Source organism: Suricata suricatta, chromosome 7, assembly GCF_006229205.1.
Source record: "Suricata suricatta isolate VVHF042 chromosome 7, meerkat_22Aug2017_6uvM2_HiC, whole genome shotgun sequence".
Lineage (NCBI taxonomy): Eukaryota > Metazoa > Chordata > Mammalia > Carnivora > Herpestidae > Suricata > Suricata suricatta.
The window spans coordinates 48,671,609-48,677,994 of NC_043706.1; positions in this window are offsets into that span (position 1 = coordinate 48,671,609).

The following is a 6,386-nucleotide window of genomic DNA, read 5'->3' on the forward strand; positions in this document are numbered from 1 at the left end:
ACCCGCCTCAAAAATAAACATTAAAAAATAAATAAATAAAAATATTGGGCAAGTAAAGAAAAGACTAGGACAGATATAATAAGACCATGGATGACCACCGAGAGCCTCTCTTTTGCCTTTTTTTCATTAAAACTGAAAGGTAAAGTAATGTGTTCAAGATAGCAGGAAGTAATGTGTTCAAGATAGCAGGCTCCAGCATTCTAACAAGCCAGGTCCACCAGGCCAGTGACCCCAAAAGGGGCCAGAGAGACAATTCTCTTTTGTTTTCCAAAGTCCCCTCTTGAAGACATCTACCTCAGTACTCTGTAGTCACACCTCGTGTCTAGCCAGCAGCAAGGTCAGTTCTTAGCACACAGTGGAGCGACCAAGTTCCTGCCTGAGGGAAGCTTCCCCCTGCCACAGGAAGTGCTCCAGAGCAGTGCTCCCTCCAGCTCTGGCCTATAAAAGGACCACCTGGGGGCACCTGGGTGGCTCAGTTAGTTAAGTGTCCAATCTTGCACTTTGTGAGTTGGAGCACCACTTTGGGCTCTGTGCTCGGAGACTGGAGCCTGCTTCAGATTCTGTGCCTCCCTCGCTCTCTGCCCCTCTCCAGCTCACTCTCTCTCTCTCTTTCAAAAATAAAATAAACATTAAAAAAAAAAAAAAGGATCACCTGGAGAGCTTGTAGAAGCACAGATCCTGGGCGAAATTCTGATCGAGTTGGCTCAAAAAGGAAGGAGATTCTGACACACGCTACAACATGGATGAACCTTGAGGACATTATGCTAAGTCAAAGAAGCCAGACACACAAAGAGGCAGGTGCTGCATGATTCCATTTACACAGATGCCTAGGGTAGCCAAAGTCTTAGAGACTCTGGTTGCTCAGGGCAGTGGGAGGGGAATGGGGAATTGTTTCACAGGTACAGAGTTTTGCAAGATAAAAGGAGTTCTAGAGATGAAAGGTGGTGATGGTTGCACAACAGGGTGAATGTGCTTGATGCCACTCAACTGTACACTTAGAAATCAGTAAGATGGTAAAGTTTATGTTGTACATATTTTCACAATCAATCAATCAATCACTAGCGTTCTAAGAAGCTCGGTGATGCAGATGCTGCTGGCCAATGAACCACACAGTGGAGCAGCCTTACTAAAGAGGACTCCACCAGCCATAAAAACCTCGGCACTGTATATAGATTAGCTTCCCACCTGCTTCCCTTGGTAACTTGGTGTTTGTTCTCAATAGAGCTGCTCTCTTCATCTCCCTGTGTCTTGTTTTTTTTTCATACCCATAAAATAAGAGTTTGGATGAAAGCCTGACCAGGTGATCCCTGTTTCCTTTGGGCTAGGTGAATCTTTCAATTGGAAAGTGCTTCCAGGAAAGAGTTCCAGTCACCAGATGGAAAGACTGTATACATTGTGGGTCTAAGACAGTCCAGACAGTCGACAGGGAGGAAATAAATTCTTTAGAAAAATGTGGTTCATTCAGGTTCTGACGATTTGGGATCATGTTCAGCAAGCCTGGAATCTGACAGGTGTTCACTGGAATCTCTGATTTCAATGGTTGGTCATTTTCAGAAATGTAGAAGTCTAGTGCAGAAGGACAGCTACAAAATGACCATGGAGGCCATCAAATTACCATTAAGGAGAGCTTTTTCCAATATTTTTAGAGTAATATACAATAGCCTCATTTGACCCCTTTTGTCCGTTATGTTTAAAATTCCACTTCTTTGCTCATATTACAACAGGAACAAAAAAGTCCAAATTCATTTCAATGAAGAGAATGTTCATTTCAATACATCTTCCTTCTGCTACAGGGTTCTACTTTGAGAACAAACCATTTGAAACTCATCAACAATCAAGTTGTGTCTCTGTTAAATCCAGCTCCCAGGTGCTTTAGGTTGAGATTAACCCTCGGATCTCTGCACACCAGATCTGAAGCACTGTGAAGAGGGGTTCTTTCCCTCCTTAGAACACACCTGGAATCATACAGAGGGTAAAAGCAGCCTGCTGGCACAGGAGTGTGTTGATAATGATGAGCAATGCAAACCTACGGGGACAAATAATCTGTGTGGACAAAAATAGAGCCAAAAATCTTAACTGAGGAAAAGCAAGCAGACATCGTTTTAATTTTTTTATTTTAATTTTTAAAAATTTTACTTCCTGTATAATGTACACTGTCTTATTAGCTTCAGGTGTATAATACAGTGATTCAACAATTCCATATATTACTCAGTGCTCATAGCAGATGTAACTTTTAAATCCCACCTCCTCTTTCTTACTATTGTGAAATATTGTTTCCTGAACTGCAGTGAGACCCCTACACTGCGTGTGCAACAGTAATGGTTGGGGCTAGGGCTTGTTGCTAATTTGGCATTAAAATCCGGTTGAACTTTTGGGGCACCTGGGTGGCTCAGTCGGTTAAGCACCTGACTCTTGATTTTGGATCAGGCCATGATCTCACAGAAAGTTGGGCTCTGTGCTCACAGCCCGAAGCCTACTTGGGATTCTCTCTCTCACTCTCTCTCTCTGCCCCTCCCCTGACTCACCACTCTGTCTCTCTCCCAAACTAAATAAATAAACATTGAAAAAAAATAAAATCTTATTAAACTTTAGATGCAACAACTTCATAAAACTGGTATTTCTTTACCTTTCTGATTATTCAGCCATTATCAGATATACATATAGCTTGTGTAATAAACCTAGTAAAAATAATGATTGTGTGGATACATCACTTTAGAAAAATTCAACTTCCCCTCTCACTGTCCTACCAACAGGCAAATGTACATTCTTACTTCAACTGACCTCTGGTGATGTCAGCTGTAGTGCCTTAACGAGCAAACAAAAGTGGAAATGCAAGGGGGAAAAAAAAGTAAATGGTGTTTGTGGAACGCATGGAATTCATAATACCCCAAACATGTTTTCATTAGACATGCAATTTAAACCACCAAAATGAGGGGTGCCTGGGAGGTTCAGTTTCTTAAGTGTCCAACTCTTGGTTTTGCCTCAGGTCATGATCTCACAGTTTGTGAGTTTAAGCCCAGTGTCTGTCTCTGGGCCGCCAGTGTGGAGCCCCGGCTCAGGATTCTCTGTCTCCCTTCCAGTCTCTCTACCCCTCCCCAACTAGCGCGCATGCGTGCACCCTCCCCCCGCCTCTCTCTCTCCCCCTCCCTCTTTCTCTCTCTGTCAATAAATAAATAAACTAAAAAACAAACCAAACCAAACGCCAAAATGGAAACTTGTCTATTGGTGATGGATAAGTACCATTTCCTATGAAACAAAAAGTTGCCACAGCTGCAACGTAACAGACATATGACTACGACATTTTGCTTGGAAGCACCTTGAGTGAAGGATCTCATCCTAAACTTGCAAGCAAGGAAGTGCCACAATCTGAGCTGAATCATGGCAGCCCAGTAACAGATGCCACGTGAGGATGGCCCTGGTTTGTGTGGAATTGTTTACATCTGTTTGTCTGGAGTTGATACTGGAGAAGGGTAGAGATTCAAGGACAGGTGCGCTGTGCGTGCCAAGGCTCTAGTTATCAAGAGATAACTAAAGGTAGCCAAGGACGTTGGGCGAGGAGATGCATTCTGTCCTGGGCGCTCTTTGTGTGAAAGTTTACAGATAAGGAGACAAGCTCAGAAAGAAAACTTGCTTAGTCACAGGGCTGGCACAGCCAGCCCCAGGTCTTTCTGATGCCAAAGTCAATGCTACTTTCACCATCTGCCTCTCACCCATTGTGGAAATAAGGAAGCAAACCGTGGTCTGGGGCTTGAAAGCATGAACCAAAGCCAACACCACTGGAACCAATTGAGGGTCTGAAACCTAAAGCAGGCAGGGGAGGAGGTGGGAAGTGGTCAGGGCAGCTGAAGGCTTTGACTCCTAGGTAGAGTTGCCAGATAAAATACAGGACATATGCAACATTTGGAACATACTGACACCAAAAAGCTATTCATTGTTTATCTGCAACACAAATGTAACTGGACATCTTGAATTTTTATTTGGTAAATTAGCAACCTTACTTCTAAATGTCTTTTGAATCTGGTTTGAGTTGGAGGCAAAGACTTGAAGCTGTTCTCATTAAGTAAATGTCTGATTACTCCTATGGTATAGACAGCAAGTAGGGGATAAAAGGAAATCAAACATTCTCACACCTGGGAAGGATAGCATTCTCTGTGGGGAGCTGAGACTGTGTTTGTTTGGAATGACAAGTATTAGTACAAGGCCATGTCAAAAACTTTGGTGAGCAGGGGTGCCTATGTGGCTCATTTGGCAAAGTGTTCAACTTCAGCTCAGGTCATGATCTCACAGCTCATGAATTGGAGCCTGGCATCAGGCTCTGGGCTGACAGCTCAGAGTCTGCAGCCTGCTTCAGATGCTGTGTCTCCCTCTCTCTCTGCCCCTCTTCTGCTCATGCTCTGTCTTTGTCTCTCAAAACTAAATAAACATTTAAAGATATTAAAAAAAAAACTTCATACTCTAGACTATTGTGTCTGAAGCAGTGATTCCAGTGTCTAGAGTATGGGCACACAGATCATCTGGGATCTGGTTAAAATCCAGATTCTTGGGGCGCCTGGGTGGCTCAGCCGGTTAAGTGTCTGAGTTCGACTCAGGTCATGATCTCACAGTCCATGGGTTCGAGCCCCGTGACGGGCTCTGTGCTGACGGCTCAGAGCCTGGAGCCTGCTTCAGTTTCTGTATTTCCTGTTCTCTCCCTCTCCCCTGCTTGCTCTATGTCTCTGTCTCTCAAAATAAAATAAAGACATAAATTAAAAATAATAATAATAAAATCAAGATTCTCATTTGGTAGGTCTTGGGTAGAGCCTAGGACTCTGCATTTCTAACATGCTTCCAGGGGCTATCCATAGTGCTGGTCTGGGGCCATACTTTAAGTGGGAAGTGTAAACCATGTAAGCTGAATGGGTTGTTCAAACACAAGTATCCTCTACAGATGGAGCCTTCCACATTAGGATGGGGGACAGAGGCATTGGGGGACAGCCACTGAGGTGCCACCAGAATCTGCTTCAGACACAACAGTCTAGAGTATGTCTATTATTTTCTGCTGCTGTTACAGTCCACTGTGGGTCTTGGTTGTCTACTTTTGGCAAAAGACCTACAAGAATTGTTGACCTTAGGGATTTTATCTCTTTTCTATCAATGGTTCCTGCATTTCTGCAGTGGTTGGGCTGGCCTTGGGGTTTCAAGCATTTATTTGTCAAAGGATGAGGAGGATCTCATCTTTCCATTTCTGAATCAAAGAAACCCCTTTCCCACAATCTCACTTTTCAGAGCTTCATTCTTTTTGATACAGGGAGCAGCACCAAATTGTGAGGCCAGACCCAGGGAGGCTCGTAAGAAGCCAGCTGCCCCAGGGCTGAGCCAGCATTTGGGAGCAGAGAGGTTTCCCTACCCAACATCAGCAATGATGACGCAACCGAGTGGAACTCTGTTCTGGATTTCAAGGCCTCCCACTTTGTGTTTGGCAAACTCAAAAGCAGATATTGGCTTCAGGATCATCAGAACAATCTCTACTTCTCCTTTCTAGGTTTGGAAAGAAGAAGAAAAATTGCAATATACTAAGGGGCTGCTACGTGCAGGCATTGTGCCTAAATCTGTCACTGGATTCACACACATATACAAACACACACAAATCCATGTCAAAGTAAGAAGCAGAAAGCAGCCTGTTTTTAATTTTTGTTGAATTCATTTCATTTGTGAGAATAAATATCTATCTTTAGAGTCCACAGATGGACACAGTCTCCAAATCTTTTTGCTTTTGTTGATGTGGATTCCCTGATTAAACTGGAAATTTGATTTTGGAAATTGGTTAGATAGGGTATAATCTTATATGAGAAAAAGTCTTTGCAATTCCATTACCTAGAAGAGACTGGGACCCATTCTGGGGGAACCTGTCTTCAGAGGCATCATCCAATTCAATTTAACTCCAGCATCTCTTCTAATCCCTTGACTCTTTGTTTGCTTGTTTCACACTTGACCAGAGGCCTTATGACTATATAAAGCTATTCTCTATGAGGTCCTCTGGGAGTAAGAAATACAACTAAATTATAGTTTTTAATTTGGTCACAAAGACCCAAAAGGAAAAACAATTAGATTAACTAGATTCTTCAATTCTTTTGCAGTTGTAAGGAGACAACAGGGGCCTTCAGACTTTTGGGAAATAGTAGCTACTTCTAGGTGTGCATCACAGCCCTGTGAAGAGGTGATCTGGCTTAAAATAGAACCTGAGAGTTCTCCACAGCCCCCTTTCCCCTGGGCTGGTTTCCTGGGTATGCATAGTCTAATAAACAATGATGGTCCTTCCTGTCCCTGCCACTCTCCTGCTAGTGAGTCTGCCAATATAAGGTGGTTTTGGAGATTAATTAACAGGTAAAAACTGCAAGCTAGACACA